The sequence below is a fragment of the Pecten maximus genome, chromosome 15 (assembly GCF_902652985.1).
Source record: "Pecten maximus chromosome 15, xPecMax1.1, whole genome shotgun sequence".
Taxonomy (NCBI): Eukaryota; Metazoa; Mollusca; class Bivalvia; order Pectinida; family Pectinidae; genus Pecten; species Pecten maximus.
In genome coordinates, this window is record NC_047029.1 from 15,249,520 (window position 1) to 15,270,792 (window position 21,273).

Below are 21,273 nucleotides of genomic sequence, written 5' to 3' on the forward strand. Positions count from 1 at the left end.
CTAAATAAATCGAATTATGGATATTTAAAAATGAATCATAGATATCTGAAATGAATTATGGATATCCATAAATAGTGATATTTTCCACTTTGGCTTGTCATAAAAATGTATCATATTTGCCCAGTCATTAGGCTTTGGTAAGTGATATACGCCCTCGGCCGAAGCCAGACTAAGGGCCAATATCATTGACCTAGGTCTAGTAACTGGGCCAATATCATTGACCTAGGTCTAGTAACTGGGCCAATATCATTGGCCTAGGTCTAGTAACTGGGCCAATATCATTGACCTAGATCTAGTAACTGGGCCAACATCATTGGCCTAGGTCTAGTAACTGGGCCAATATCATTGACCTAGGTCTAGTAACTGGGCAAATATCATTAGCCTAGGTCTAGTAACTGGGCCAATATCATTGGCCTAGGTCTAGTAACTGGGCCAATGTCATTGGCCAAGGTCTAGTAACTGGGCCAATATCATTAGCCTAGGTCTAGTAACTGGGCCAATATCATTGACCTAGGTCTAGTAACTGGGCCAATATCAGTGGCCTAGGTCTAGTTACCGGGGCAATATCATTGGCCTAGGTCTAGTAACTGGGCCAATATAATTGGCCAAGGTCTAGTAACTGGGCCAATATCATTAGCCTAGGTCTAGTAACTGGGCCAATATAATTGACCTAGGTCTAGTAACTGGGCCAATATCATTAGCCTAGGTCTAGTAACTGGGCCAATATCATTGACCTAGGTCTAGTAACTGGGCCTATATGACATAAGCTGATTAATAACACTATACCTATACAAGTAAATTATAAACCATTATTTACCATAGAGCGTATCGGAAGACCAACTTTTACAATATCTTATTTCATTCTGTGTACCAAAAGACAACTAAAATCCTAATGTTTAAAAGTAGTCCTAGGTTGAGCTGGAGTAGTTGATAAAATATTTTAATTTAGCATATACTAGACTGACTTCAATGATTAATATAAATAAACTTCGCATAGCTCATATGGTAAAACCGCCGTATTACGTATTTACTCGAAGCTTCGGAGTTCGAATCACCGATATGTATCTTTTTTTCATATTTTGTTATGTTTCTTAATACCATTTAATTTTTCTTGATCATATTTGAAATATAACATTAAATACATATTTTAATAGGAAGTATTTAGTATCAACAAAACAAATGTTGAGACAGAAAAAATCTAACTTGGATAAAGCAAAAAGTAAAATAAGCGATTAACTACATGTTGATTCAAATAAAATGTAAATGAATTGCAGCGTTGAAAACAGCCATGCATGAACTTCCTATTTAAAATGAAAATTTTATTTTATTTCATATGGTATTGATTGACTACATAATCCTTCACCACACCCAGCGCGCCAATAGACCGTGGCGATCTAGTTTTGTTCTGTGGGAATCACTGAGGTCACGTGATATTTTACCTGCATTTTTAACACAGACTATCGCTGTATGTGGCCTAGGTCAGGATCAGCCGAAAACGACCATACCTCTCTACGAAGTGTAATCAAGTCTCTATCACCTAGCTGTTGCAGATAATTTTCGAATTCTTAGGTTTCCTTAATTAACCTACAAGTACATGTTATTATCCTACAAAAACATGTTAATTATCCTACAAAAACATGTTAATTATCCTACAAAAACATGTTAATTATCCTACAAGTACATGTACATGTTATTATCCTACAAAAACATGTCAATTATCCTACAAAAACATGTCAATTATCCTACAAAAACATGTTGATTATCCTACAAGTACATGTACATGTTATTATCCTACAAAAACATGTCAATTATCCTACAAGTACATGTACATGTTATTAACCTACAAGTACATGTTAATTATCCTACAAAAACATGTCAATTATCCTACAAGTACATGTACATGTTAATTAACCTACAAGTACATGTTGATTATCCTACAAAAACATGTTATTATCCTACAAAAACATGTTAATTAACCTACAAGTACATGTACGTGTTGATTATCCTACAAAAACATGTTAATTAACCTACAAGTACATGTTGATTATCCTACAAAAACATGTCAATTATCCTACAAGTACATGTTAATTATCCTACAAAAACATGTTAATTATCCTACAAAAACATGTTAATTATCCTACAAAAACATGTTAATTATCCTACAAGTACATGTACATGTTATTATCCTACAAAAACATGTCAATTATCCTACAAAAACACGTTAATTATCCTACAAAAACATGTTAATTATCCTACAAGTACATGTTATTATCATACAAAAACATGTCAATTATCCTACAAAAACATGTCAATTATCCTACAAAAACATGTTAATTATCCTACAAAAACATGTCATTATCCTACAAAAACATGTTAATTATCCTACAAGTACATGTACATGTTATTATCCTACAAAAACATGTTAATTATCCTACAAAAACATTTTAATTATCCTACAAGTACATGTTGATTATCCTACAAGTACATGTACATGTTATTATCCTACAAAAACATGTCAATTATCCTACAAGTACATGTACATGTTATTATCCTACAAAAACATGTCAATTATCCTACAAAAACATTTTAATTATCCTACAAGTACATGTTATTATCCTACAAAAACATGTTATTATCCTACAAAAACATGTTAATGATCCTACAAGTACATGTAACTTGTTGATTATCCTACAAAAACAAGTCAATTATCCTACAAAAACATGTTAATTATCCTACAAGTACATGTTAATTAACAAATACAACATGATGGATACCCACGTAACATGACAGACATATATGTAACAGGACAGACATACATGTAACTGACAAACATACATGTAACAGGATGGACAAATACGTAACAGGAAATACATACATGTAATAGGACAGACTTATATGTATCAGGACAAAGACCTATGTAACAGGACAGACATACATATAACACTACAGTCATACATGTAACGGGACAGACATGCATGTAAAAGGACGAACACACTTGTAACATGACAGACATACATGTAACAGGATATACATACATGTAACAGGACAGACACATATGTAACAGGACAGACATACATGTAACAGGACAGACATACATGTAGCTGGACGAACACACATGTAACAGGACAGAAACATATGTAACATGACAGACATACATGTAACAGGATAGACATACATGTAACAGGACAGACACATATGTAAGAGGACAGACATACATGTAACAGGACAGACATACATGTAACAGGATAGATATACATGTAAAAGGATGGATACACATGTAAATGGACAGACATATATGTAACAGGATGGACATGTATGTTACAGGACAGACCAACATATAACAAAACAAACATACATATAACACTACAGATATATATGTAACAGGATGGACATACAGGTAACAGAACAGACATACATATAACAATACGGACATGCATATGAAAGGACAGACATAAATGTAACATGACAGACATATATGTAACAGGGCATACATACGTGTAACAGGACCGACATACATGTAACAGGACAGACATTCATGTAATAGGACAGACATACATGTAACAGGACAGACATATATATGTAACAGGACAGACATACATACATGTATAACACTACAAACATACATGTAACAGGACGAATACACTTGTAACAGGAAAGACACATATTTAGCAGGACAGACATACATGTAACATGATAGACATTCATACATGTTACAGGACTGACATATATGTAACAGGATGGACATATATGTAACGGGAAGAATATGCATGTAGCAGGACATACATACATGTAAAAGGACAGACATTCATGTAACAGCACAGACATACATGTAAAAGGATAGACATTCATCTAAAATGACAGACATACTTGTAACAGGATAGAGATACATGTAACAGGACAAACTTACTTTTAACGGGACAGACATATATGTAACAGGACAGACATACATCTAACAGGACGAACATACATGTAACAGGACCGACACATACATAGCAGGACAGACATACATATAACACGACAGACATACATGTAACATGATAGAGATACATGTAACAGGACAAACATACATTTAACGGGACAGACATATATGTAACAGGTCGGACATACATGTAACAGGACGAACACACATGTAACTGGACAGACATACATGTAACAGAACAGACATACATGTAACAGGGAAGACACAATGTAACCGGACAGACATACATGTAACAGGACAGACGTAATGTAACAGGACAGACATATATGTAACAGGGAAGATAGACATGTAACAGGACAGACACATATGTAAGAGGACAGACATACATGTAACAGGACAGACATACATGTAACAGAATAGACATACATGTGAAAGGATGGATACACATGTAAATGGACAGAAATATATGTAACAGGATGGACATGTATGTTACAGGACAGACCAACATATAACAAAACAAACATACATATAACACTACAGATATATATCTAACAGGATGGACATACAGGTAACAGAACAGACATACATATAACAATACGGACATGCATATGAAAGGACAGACATAAATGTAACATGACAGACATATATGTAACAGGGCATACATACGTGTAACAGGACCGACATACATGTAACATGACAGACATATATGTAACAGGGCATACATACGTGTAACAGGACCGACATACATGTAACAGGACAGACATTCATGTAATAGGACAGACATACATGTAACAGGACAGACATATATATGTAACAGGATAGACATATAGATAACAGGACAGACATATATGTAACGGGACACACCAACATGTAACAGGATAGACATATATGTAACATGACAGACATATATGTAACAGGACAGACATACATACATGTATAACACTACAAACATACATGTAACAGGACGAATACACTTGTAACAGGAAAGACACATATTTAGCAGGACAGACATACATGTAACATGATAGACATTCATACATGTTACAGGACTGACATATATGTAACAGGATGGACATATATGTAACGGGAAGAATATTCATGTAGCAGGACATACATACATGTAAAAGGACAGACATTCATGTAACAGCACAGACATACATGTAAAAGGATAGACATTCATCTAAAATGACAGACATACTTGTAACAGGATAGAGATACATGTAACAGGACAAACATACATTTAACGGGACAGACATATATGTAACAGGACAGACATACATCTAACAGGACGAACATACATGTAACAGGACCGACACATACATAACAGGACAGACATACATATAACACGACAGACATACATGTAACATGATAGAGATACATGTAACAGGACAAACATACATTTAACGGAACAGACATATATGTAACAGGCGGACATACATGTAACAGGACCGACATCCATGTAACAGGACGAGCACACATGTGACAGGACAGACACATATGTAACAAGACAGACATACATGTAACAGAACAGACATACATGTAACAGGGAAGACACAATGTAACCGGACAGACATATATGTAACAGGTCGGACATATATGTAGCAGGACAGACATACATGTAACAGGACAGACATACATGTAACAGGACGAACACACATGTAACTGGACAGACATATATGTAACAGGCGGACATACATGTAACAGGACCGACATCCATGTAACAGGACGAGCACACATGTGACAGGACAGACACATATGTAACAAGACAGACATACATGTAACAGAACAGACATACATGTAACAGGGAAGACACAATGTAACCGGACAGACATACATGTAACAGGACAGACGTAATGTAACAGGACAGACATATATGTAACAGGGAAGATAGACATGTAACAGGACAGACATACATGTAACAGGACGAACACACATGTAACAGGACTGACATATATGTAACAGGACATACATAGATGTAACAGGACAGACATATATGTAACACGACAGACATACATGTAACACGACATACATACATGTAACAGGACAGACACGTATGTAACAGGAGAGACATACATAAAACACGACAGAAATACATGTAACAGGATAGAGATACATGTAACGGGACAAACATACATTTAACGGGACAGAAATATATGTAACAGGTCGGACATACATGTATCAGGACAGACATACATGTAACAGGACAGACATTCATGTAACAGGACGAACACACATGTAACAGGACAGACATATATGTAACAGGTCGGATATACATGTAGCAGGACAGACATACATGTAACAGGACGAACACAGATGTAACAGGACAGACTCTTATGTAACAGGACAGATATACATGTAACAGGACAGACATACATGTAACAGGACATACATATATGTAACGGGACAAACATATATGTAACAGGACAGACATACATGTAACATGATAGAAACCCGTGTAGCAGGACAGACATACTCGTAACAGGACAGATATACATGTAACATGACGAGCATATATGTAACGGGACAGACTTATATGTAACAGGTATGACATACATGTAACAGGGAAGAAAAACATGTAACATGACATATATGCTTTTAACAGGACAGACATACATGTAACAGGATATACATACATGTAACAGGACGGAAAGGCATGAAACAGGACAGAAATACATGTAACAGGACAGACATACATGTAACAGGATATACATACATGTAACAGGACAGACATACATTAACAGAACAGACATGCGTGTAACATAATAGACATACATGTAACAGGACAGATGTACATGTAACAGGCCAGACATACATGTAACAGGACAGACATACATGTAACAGGCCAGACATACATGTAACAGGACAGACATACATGTAACAGGACAGACATACATGTAACAGGACAGACATACATGTAACAGGACAGACATACAAGTAACAGGCCAGACATACATGTAACAGGACAGACATACATGTAACAGGACAGACATACAAGTAACAGGCCAGACATACATGTAACAGGACAGACATACATGTAACAGGACAGACATACATGTAACAGGACAGACATACATGTAACAGGACAGACATACAAGTAACAGGACAGACATATATGTAACAGGACATACATACATTTAACACGACATACATATATGTAACAGAATGGACATATAGGTAACAGGACTTACATGCATGTAACAGGACAGACATACATGGAACGGGACAGACATACATGTAACAACACAGATATATATGTAGCAGGATAGATATATATGAAACAGGACGAACACACATGTAACAGGACAGACACATATGTAACAGGACAGACATACATGTAACAGGACAGACAGACATGTAACAGGACAAAGATACATGTTACAGGATAGACATTCATGTAACATGACAAACACACATGTAACAGGGCAGACATACATATAACAGGACAGACATATATGTAACAGGGAAGACAAACATGTAACCGGACAGACATACATGTAACAGGACAGACATATAATAAGACAGACATAAATGTATCCGGACGAAGACTAATGTAACAGGACAGACATGCATGTAACATGACAGACATAGAAGTAACAGGGCATACATACGTGTAACAGGACGGACATACATGTAACAGGACGAACATACATGTAACTTGACAGACATTCATGTAATAGGACAGACATACATGTAACAGGACCGACATATATATGTAACAGGATAGACAGATAGATAACAGGACAGACATATATGTAACAATACAGACCAACATGTAACACTACAGACATACATGTAACAGGACGAACACACTTGTAACAGGAAAGACACACATACATGTTAAAGGACTGACATATATGTAACAGGATGGACATATATATAACTGGAAGAATTTTCATGTAACAGTAGAGACATACATGTAGCAGGACAGAGATATATAACAGGATGGATATATATGAAAAAGGACAGACATTCATGTAACAGGACATACATGCATGTACCAGGATAGACATTCATTTATCAGGACAGACATACATGTAGCAGGACATACATACATGTTACAGGACAGACATACATGTTACAGGATAGACATTCATCTAACATGACAGACATACTTGTAACAGAACAGACATACACGCATCAGGACAGACATACATTTAAGAGGACAGACATACACGCATCAGGACAGACATAAATGTAACAGGACATACATACACGTAATAGTACTGAGGCCCTTGTAACAGGACAGACATACATGTAACAGGACATACATACATGTAACAAGACAGACATATACGCAACAGGATAGACATATATGCAACAGGACGAACATACTTGTAACACTACACACATACATGTAACAGGACAGACATGCATGTAACAGGACGAACACACTTGTAAAAGGACAGACACATATGTAACAGGACAGACATACATGTAAGAGGAAAGACATACATGGAACAGGACAGACACTCATGTAACAGGACAGACATACATGTTACAGGACCGACATACATGAATAGGACATACATACAGTAACAGGACAGACATACATGTAACAGGACGAACACACATGTAACAGGACAGACACATAAGTAACAGTACAGACATACATGTAACAGGACAGACATACACGTAACAGGATAAACATACATGTAACAGGATGGAAACACATGAAACAGGACAGACATACATGGAACAGGACAGACATACATGTAACAGGACAGACATATATGTAACAGGACATACATACATGTAACACGACAGACATATATATGTAACAGGATAGACATATATGCAACAGGACGAACATACTTGTAACACTACACACATACATGTAACAGGACAGACATGCATGTAACAGGACGAACACACTTGTAAAAGGACAGACACATATGTAACAGGACAGACATACATGTAAGAGGAAAGACATACATGGAACAGGACAGACACTCATGTAACAGGACAGACATACATGTTACAGGACCGACATACATGAATAGGACATACATACAGTAACAGGACAGACATACATGTAACAGGACGAACACACATGTAACAGGACAGACACATAAGTAACAGGACAGACATACATGTAACAGGACAGACATACACGTAACAGGATAAACATACATGTAACAGGATGGAAACACATGAAACAGGACAGACATACATGGAACAGGACAGACATACATGTAACAGGACAGACATATATGTAACAGGACATACATACATGTAACACGACAGACATATATATGTAACAGGATAGACATATATGTAACAGGACAGACATATATGTAACAGGACAGACATATATATAACACTACAGACATACATGTAACAGGACAGACATACATGTTACAGGACAGACACATATGTAACTTGAGAGACATATATGTAACAGGACTGACACATATGTAACATGACAGACATATATGTAACAGGACAGACATACATGTAACAGGACAGACATATATGTAACAGGACATACATACATGTAACACGACAGACATATATATGTAACAGGATGGACATATATGTAAAAGGATGGACATTCATGTAATAGGACAGATATACATGTAACAGGACAGACATACAGTAACAGGACAGACATACATGTAACAGGACGAACAGACATGTAACAGGACAGACACATATGTAACAGGACAGACATACATAAAACAGCACTAGCATACATGTTACAGGATGGACATATAGGTAACAGGACAGACCTATATATATGTAACAGGGTACACATATATGTAATAGGATGGACATTCATGTAACAGGACATATATACATGTAACAGGACATACATACATGCAGCACGACAGACTTATATGTAACAGGATGGACATACATGTAGCAGGGCAGACATACATGCAGCACGACAGACATATATGTAAGAGGATGGAAACACATGAAACAGGACAGACATACATGTAACAGGACAGACATATATTTAACAGGACATACATACATGTAACAGGGAAAACACAATGTTACCGGACAGACATACATGTAACAGGACAGACATACATGTAACAGGATAGACATACATGTAACAGGACGGAAAGGCATGAAACAGGACAGAAATACATGTAACAGGATGGAAACACATAAAACAGGACAGAAATACATGCAACAGAACATTCATACATTTAGCACGACAAACATATATGTATCAGGATAGACATATATGTAACAGGACAGATATACATGTAACAGGACAGATATATATGTAACAGGACAGACATACATGTAACAGGACAGACATACATGTAACAGGACAGAGACTCTTGTAACAGGACAGACATACATGTAACAGGACAGACATACATGTAACAGTACAGACATACATGTAACAGGCCATTCATACCTGTGACAGGACGAACATACATGTAACAGGATGGAAATATATGTAACAGGATAGACATACATGTAACAGGATGGAAACACATGAAACATGACAGACATACATGTAACAGGACAAACATACATGTAACAGGACAAACATACATGTAACATGACAGGCATACATGTAACAGGACAGACATATATGTAACAGGACAGACATACATGTTACAGGACATACATCAATGTAACAGAAGAGACATACATCTTACAGGACAGACATACATGTAACAGGACAGACATATATGTAACAGGACAGACATACATGTAACAGGATAAACATACATGTAACAGGATGGAAACACATGAAACAGGACAGACATACATGGAACAGGACAGACATACATGTAACAGGACAGACATATATGTAACAGGACATACATACATGTAACACGACAGACATATATATGTAACAGGATAGACATATATGTAACAGGACAGACATATATGTAACAGGACAGACCAACATGTAACAGGACAGACATATATATAACACTACAGACATACATGTAACAGGACAGACATACATGTTACAGGACAGACACATATGTAACTTGAGAGACATATATGTAACAGGACTGACACATATGTAACATGACAGACATATATGTAACAGGACAGACATACATGTAACAGGACAGACATATATGTAACAGGACATACATACATGTAACACGACAGACATATATATGTAACAGGATGGACATATATGTAAAAGGATGGACATTCATGTAATAGGACAGATATACATGTAACAGGACAGACATACAGTAACAGGACAGACATACATGTAACAGGACGAACAGACATGTAACAGGACAGACACATATGTAACAGGACAGACATACATAAAACAGCACTAGCATACATGTTACAGGATGGACATATAGGTAACAGGACAGACCTATATATATGTAACAGGGTACACATATATGTAATAGGATGGACATTCATGTAACGGGACATATATACATGTAACAGGACATACATACATGCAGCACGACAGACTTATATGTAACAGGATGGACATACATGTAGCAGGGCAGACATACATGCAGCACGACAGACATATATGTAAGAGGATGGAAACACATGAAACAGGACAGACATACATGTAACAGGACAGACATATATGTAACACGACATACATACATGTAACAGGGAAGACACAATGTAACCGGACAGACATACATGTAACAGGACGGAAACGCATGAAACAGGTCAAACATACATGTAACAGGACAGACATATATTTAACAGGACATACATACATGTAACAGGGAAAACACAATGTTACCGGACAGACATACATGTAACAGGACAGACATACATGTAACAGGATAGACATACATGTAACAGGACGGAAAGGCATGAAACAGGACAGAAATACATGCAACAGAACATTCATACATTTAGCACGACAAACATATATGTATCAGGATAGACATATATGTAACAGGACAGATATACATGTAACAGGACAGATATATATGTAACAGGACAGACATACATGTAACAGGACAGACATACATGTAACAGGACAGAGACTCTTGTAACAGGACAGACATACATGTAACAGGACAGACATACATGTAACAGTACAGACATACATGTAACAGGCCATTCATACCTGTGACAGGACGAACATACATGTAACAGGATGGAAATATATGTAACAGGATAGACATACATGTAACAGGATGGAAACACATGAAACATGACAGACATACATGTAACAGGACAAACATACATGTAACAGGACAAACATACATGTAACATGACAGGCATACATGTAACAGGACAGACATATATGTAACAGGACAGACATACATGTTACAGGACAGACATCAATGTCACAGAAGAGACATACATCTTACAGGACAGACATACATGTAACAGGACAGACATATATGTAACAGGACAGACATACATGTAACAGGACAGACATAAATGTAACATGACGAATATACTTGTAACAGGACAGACATACATGTAACAGGACGAACATACATGTAACAGGATAGACATACATGTAACAGGATGGACACACATGTAACAGGACAGAGATAAATGTAACAGAACAGACATACATCTTACAGGACAGACATACATGTACCCAGCCAGACATACATCTTACAGCACAGACGACAGACATACATACATGTAACAGGACAGAGACTCTTGTAACAGGACAGACATACATGTAACAGGACAGACATACATGTAACAGTACAGACATACATGTAACAGGCCATTCATACCTGTGACAGGACGAACATACATGTAACAGGATGGAAATATATGTAACAGGATAGACATACATGTAACAGGATGGAAACACATGAAACATGACAGACATACATGTAACAGGACAAACATACATGTAACAGGACATACATACATGTAACATGACAGGCATACATGTAACAGGACAGACATATATGTAACAGGACAGACATACATGTAACAGGATAGAGATATATGTAACAGGACAAACATACATTTAACGGGACAGTAATATATGTAACAGGACAGACATACATGTAACAGGACGAACATACATGTAACAGGACAGACATACATGTAACAGGACGAATATACTTGTAACAGGACAAACATACATGTAACAGAAGGAACATACATGTGACAGGACAGACACATATGTAACAGGACAGACATACATAAAACAGGACTAGCATACATGTTACAGGATGGACATATAGGTAACAGGACAGACATATATATGTAACAGGATAGACATATATGTAACAGGACAGAACATATATGTAACAGGACAGACCAACATGTAACAGGACAGACATATATATAACACTACAGACATACATGTAACAGGACAGACATACATGTTACAGGACCAACATACATGTAATAGGACATACATACATGTAACAGGACAGACACATATGTAACTTGAGAGACATATATGTAACAGGACTGACACATATGTAACATGACAGACATATATGTAACAGGACAGACATACATGTAACAGGACAGACATATATGTAACAGGACATACATACATGTAACACGACAGACATATATATGTAACAGGATGGACATATATGTAAAAGGATGGACATTCATGTAATAGGACAGATATACATGTAACAGGACAGACATACAGTAACAGGACAGACATACATGTAACAGGACGAACAGACATGTAACAGGACAGACACATATGTAACAGGACATACATACATGTAACAGGGAAAACACAATGTTACCGGACAGACATACATGTAACAGGACAGACATACATGTAACAGGATAGACATACATGTAACAGGACGGAAAGGCATGAAACAGGACAGAAATACATGTAACAGGATGGAAACACATGAAACAGGACAGAAATACATGCAACAGAACATACATACATTTAGCACGACAAACATATATGTATCAGGATAGACATATATGTAACAGGACAGATATACATGTAACAGGACAGATATATATGTAACAGGACAGACATACATGTAACAGGACAGAGACTCTTGTAACAGGACAGACATACATGTAACAGGACAGACATACATGTAACAGGACAGACATACATGTAACAGTACAGACATACATGTAACAGGCCATTCATACCTGTGACAGGACGAACATACATGTAACAGGATGGAAATATATGTAACAGGATAGACATACATGTAACAGGATGGAAACACATGAAACATGACAGACATACATGTAACAGGACGAACATACATGTAACAGGACATACATACATGTAACATGACAGGCATACATGTAACAGGACAGACATATATGTAACAGGACAGACATACATGTTACAGGACAGACATCAATGTAACAGAAGAGACATACATCTTACAGGACAGACATACATGTAACAGGACAGACATATATGTAACAGGACGAACATACATGTAACAGGACAGACATAAATGTAACATGACGAATATACTTGTAACAGGACAGACATACATGTAACAGGACGAACATACATGTAACAGGATAGACATACATGTAACAGGATGGACACACATGTAACAGGACAGAGATAAATGTAACAGAACAGACATACATCTTACAGGACAGACATACATGTACCCAGCCAGACATACATCTTAGAGCACAGACGACAGACATACATACATGTAACAGGACGAACACACATGTAACAGGACAGACACATATGTAGCAAGACAGACATACATGTAACAGGACAGACATACATGTAACAGGGAAGACACAATGTAACCGGACAGACATACATGTAACAGGACAGACGTACATGTAACAGGACAAACATATTTGTAACAGGGAAGACAGTCATGTAACAGGACAGACATACATGTAACAGGACGAACATATATGTAGTAGGGCAGACATACATGTTACAGGACAGACAAACATGTAACAGGACATACATAGATGTAACATGACAGACATATATGTAACACGACAGACATACATGAAACAGGACGAACATATATGTAGTAGGACAGACATACATGTTACAGGACTGACATATATGTAACAGGACTGACATATATGTAACGGGACAAGCATACATGTAACAGGACACACATACATGTAACAGGACAGACAGACATGTCATGCAACAGGAAAAACATACATGTAACAGGACGAACGTACATGTAACAGGACAGACACGTATGTAACAAGACAAACATACATATAACAAGACAGAAATACATGTAACAGGATAGCGATACATGTAACAGGACAAACATACATTTAACGGGACAGAAATATATGTAACAGAACAGACATATATGTAACAGGACAGACCAACAGGCAACAGGACAGACACACATATAACAGAGAAGACACAATGTAACCGGACACATATACATGTAACAGGAAAGACATAGATGTAACAGGATAGACATAGATGTAACAGGATGGAAACACATGAAACAGGACAGACATACATGTAACAGGACAAACATCCATGTAACATGACATACATATATGTAACAGGTTATACATACATGTAACAGGATGGAAACACATGTAACAGGACAAACATATATGTAACAGGACAGACATACATGTTACAGGACAGACATAAATGTAACAGAACAGACATACAACTTACAGGACAGACATACATGTAACCAGCCAGACATACATCTTACAGGACAGACGACAGATATACATACATGTAACAGGACGAACACACATGTAACAGGACCGACACATATGTAACAAGACAGACATACATGTAACAGGACAGACATACATGTAACAGGATAGACATACATGTAACAGGACGGAAACTCATGAAACAGGACAGACATACATGTATCAGGACAGACATATATGTATCAGGACTGACATATAGGTAACAGGACAGACATATATCTAACAGGACAGAAATACATATAACACTACAGACATACATGTAACAGGACAGACATACATGCAACAGGACGAACATACATGTAACAACACAGACATATATTTAACAGGACAGACATATATATGTAAGAGGATAGACATATATGTAACAGAACAGACATATATATGTAATAGGACAGACCAACATGCAACAGGACAGACATACATATAACAGAGAAGACACAATGTAACCGGACAGACATACATGTAACAGGAAAGACATACATGTAACATGATAGACATAGATGCAACAGGATGGAAACACATGAAACAGGACAGACATACATGTAACATGACAGGCATACATGTAACAGGACAGATATATATGTAACAGGACAGACATACATGTTACAGGACAGACATAAATGTAACAGAACAGACATACATCTTACAGGACAGACGACAGATATACATACATGTAACAGGACGAACACACATGTAACAGGACAGACACATATGTAACAAGACAGACATACATGTAACAGGACGAACATATATGTAGTAGGACAGACATACATGTAACACGACAGACATACATGTAACAGGACGAACATATATGTAGTAGGACAGACATACATGTAACACGACAGACATACATGTAACAGGACGAACATATATGTAGTAGGACAGACATACATGTAACAGGACTGAGATATATGTAACAGGACATACATATATGTAACGGGACAAACATACATGTAACAGGACACACAAACATGTAACAGGACAGACAGACATGTCATGCAACAGGACAAACATACATGTAACAGGACAGACATACATATAACACGACAGAAATACATGTAACAGGATAGAGATATATGTAACAGGACAAACATACATTTAACGGGACAGTAATATATGTAACAGGACAGACATACATGTAACAGGACGAACATACATGTAACAGGACAGACATACATGTAACAGGACGAATATACTTGTAACAGGACATACATACATGTGACAGGACAGACACATATGTAACAGGACAGACATACATGTTACAGGACAGACATACATCTTACAGGACAGACATACATGTAACCAGCCAGACATACATGTTATAGGACCGACGACAGATATACATACATATAACAGGACGAACACACATGTAACAGGACAGACACATATGTAGCAAGACAGACATACATGTAACAGGACAGACATATTTGTAACAGGGAAGACAGACATGTAACACGACAGACATACATGAAACAGGACGAACATATATGTAGTAGGGCAGACAAACATGTAACAGGACTGACATATATGTAACAGGACATACATATATGTAACACGACAGACATACATGTAATAGGACGGACATATATGTAGTAGGACAGACATATATGTAACAGGACATACATATGTAACGGGACAAACATACATGTAACAGGACACATATACATGTAACAGGACAGACAGACATGTCATGCAACAGGACAAACATACATGTAACAGGACAGACACGTATGTAACAGGACAGACATACATTTAACACGACAGAAATACATGTAACAGGATAGAGATACATGTAACAGGACAAACATACATTTAACGGGAAAGTAATATATGTAACAGGACATATATACATGTAACAGGACAGAAATACACGTAACAGGATATACATACATGTAACAGGGCAGACATACATATAACAGGACAGACATACATGTTACATGACTGACATTTATGTAACAGGATGGAAATATATGTAACAGGACAGACATGCATGTAACAGGCCAGACATACATGCAACAGGACGAACATACATGTAACAACACACACATACATGTAACAGGACAGACATACATGTAACAGGATAGACATACATGTAACAGGACGGAAACTCATGAAACAGGACAGACATACATGTATCAGGACAGACATATATGTATCAGGACTGACATATAGGTAACAGGACAGACATATATCTAACAGGACAGAAATACATATAACACTACAGACATACATGTAACAGGACAGACATACATGCAACAGGACGAACATACATGTAACAACACAGACATATATTTAACAGGACAGACATATATATGTAAGAGGATAGACATATATGTAACAGAACAGACATATATATGTAATAGGACAGACCAACATGCAACAGGACAGACATACATATAACAGAGAAGACACAATGTAACCGGACAGACATACATGTAACAGGAAAGACATACATGTAACATGATAGACATAGATGCAACAGGATGGAAACACATGAAACAGGACAGACATACATGTAACATGACAGGCATACATGTAACAGGACAGATATATATGTAACAGGACAGACATACATGTTACAGGACAGACATAAATGTAACAGAACAGACATACATCTTACAGGACAGACGACAGATATACATACATGTAACAGGACGAACACACATGTAACAGGACAGACACATATGTAACAAGACAGACATACATGTAACAGGACGAACATATATGTAGTAGGACAGACATACATGTAACACGACAGACATACATGTAACAGGACGAACATATATGTAGTAGGACAGACATACATGTAACACGACAGACATACATGTAACAGGACGAACATATATGTAGTAGGACAGACATACATGTAACAGGACTGAGATATATGTAACAGGACATACATATATGTAACGGGACAAACATACATGTAACAGGACACACAAACATGTAACAGGACAGACAGACATGTCATGCAACAGGACAAACATACATGTAACAGGACAGACATACATATAACACGACAGAAATACATGTAACAGGATAGAGATATATGTAACAGGACAAACATACATTTAACGGGACAGTAATATATGTAACAGGACAGACATACATGTAACAGGACGAACATACATGTAACAGGACAGACATACATGTAACAGGACGAATATACTTGTAACAGGACATACATACATGTGACAGGACAGACACATATGTAACAGGACAGACATACATGTTACAGGACAGACATACATCTTACAGGACAGACATACATGTAACCAGCCAGACATACATGTTATAGGACCGACGACAGATATACATACATATAACAGGACGAACACACATGTAACAGGACAGACACATATGTAGCAAGACAGACATACATGTAACAGGACAGACATATTTGTAACAGGGAAGACAGACATGTAACACGACAGACATACATGAAACAGGACGAACATATATGTAGTAGGGCAGACAAACATGTAACAGGACTGACATATATGTAACAGGACATACATATATGTAACACGACAGACATACATGTAATAGGACGGACATATATGTAGTAGGACAGACATATATGTAACAGGACATACATATGTAACGGGACAAACATACATGTAACAGGACACATATACATGTAACAGGACAGACAGACATGTCATGCAACAGGACAAACATACATGTAACAGGACAGACACGTATGTAACAGGACAGACATACATTTAACACGACAGAAATACATGTAACAGGATAGAGATACATGTAACAGGACAAACATACATTTAACGGGAAAGTAATATATGTAACAGGACATATATACATGTAACAGGACAGAAATACACGTAACAGGATATACATACATGTAACAGGGCAGACATACATATAACAGGACAGACATACATGTTACAAAACTGACATTTATGTAACAGGATGGAAATATATGTAACAGGACAGACATGCATGTAACAGGCCAGACATACATGCAACAGGACGAACATACATGTAACAACACACACATATATTTAACAGGACAGACATATATATGTAAGAGGATAGACATATATGTAACAAAACAGACATATATATGTAATAGAACAGACCAACATGCAAAAGGACAGACATACATATAACAGAGAAGACACAATGTAACCGGACAGATATACATGTAACAGGATAGACATAGATGTAACAGGACAGACATACATGTAACAGGACAGATATATATGTAACAGGACAGACATACATGTTACAGGACAGACATAAATGTAACAGAACAGACATACATCTTACAGGACAGACGACAGATATACATACATGTAACAGGACGAACACACATGTAACAGGACAGACACATATGTAACAAGACAGACACACATGTAACAGGACGAATATATATGTAGTAGGACAGACATACATGTAACACGACAGACATACATGTAACAGGAGGAACATATATGTAGTAGAACAGACATACATGTAACAGGACTGAGATATATGTAACAGGACATACATATATGTAACGGGACAAACATACATGTAACAGGACACACAAACATGTAACAGGACAGACAGACATGTCATGCAACAGGACAAACATACATGTAACAGGACAGACATACATATAACAGAGAAGACACAATGTAACCGGACAGACATACATGTAACAGGAAAGACATACATGTAACATGATAGACATAGATGCAACAGGATGGAAACACATGAAACAGGACAGACATACATGTAACATGACAGGCATACATGTAACAGGACAGATATATATGTAACAGGACAGACATACATGTTACAGGACAGACATAAATGTAACAGAACAGACATACATCTTACAGGACAGACGACAGATATACATACATGTAACAGGACGAACACACATGTAACAGGACAGACACATATGTAACAAGACAGACATACATGTAACAGGACGAACATATATGTAGTAGGACAGACATACATGTAACACGACAGACATACATGTAACAGGACGAACATATATGTAGTAGGACAGACATACATGTAACACGACAGACATACATGTAACAGGACGAACATATATGTAGTAGGACAGACATACATGTAACAGGACTGAGATATATGTAACAGGACATACATATATGTAACGGGACAAACATACATGTAACAGGACACACAAACATGTAACAGGACAGACAGACATGTCATGCAACAGGACAAACATACATGTAACAGGACAGACATACATATAACACGACATAAATACATGTAACAGGATAGAGATATATGTAACAGGACAAACATACATTTAACGGGACAGTAATATATGTAACAGGACAGACATACATGTAACAGGACGAACATACATGTAACAGGACAGACATACATGTAACAGGACGAATATACTTGTAACAGGACATACATACATGTGACAGGACAGACACATATGTAACAGGACAGACATACATGTTACAGGACAGACATACATCTTACAGGACAGACATACATGTAACCAGCCAGACATACATGTTATAGGACCGACGACAGATATACATACATATAACAGGACGAACACACATGTAACAGGACAGACACATATGTAGCAAGACAGACATACATGTAACAGGACAGACATATTTGTAACAGGGAAGACAGACATGTAACACGACAGACATACATGAAACAGGACGAACATATATGTAGTAGGGCAGACATATATGTAACAGGACATACATATGTAACGGGACAAACATACATGTAACAGGACACATATACATGTA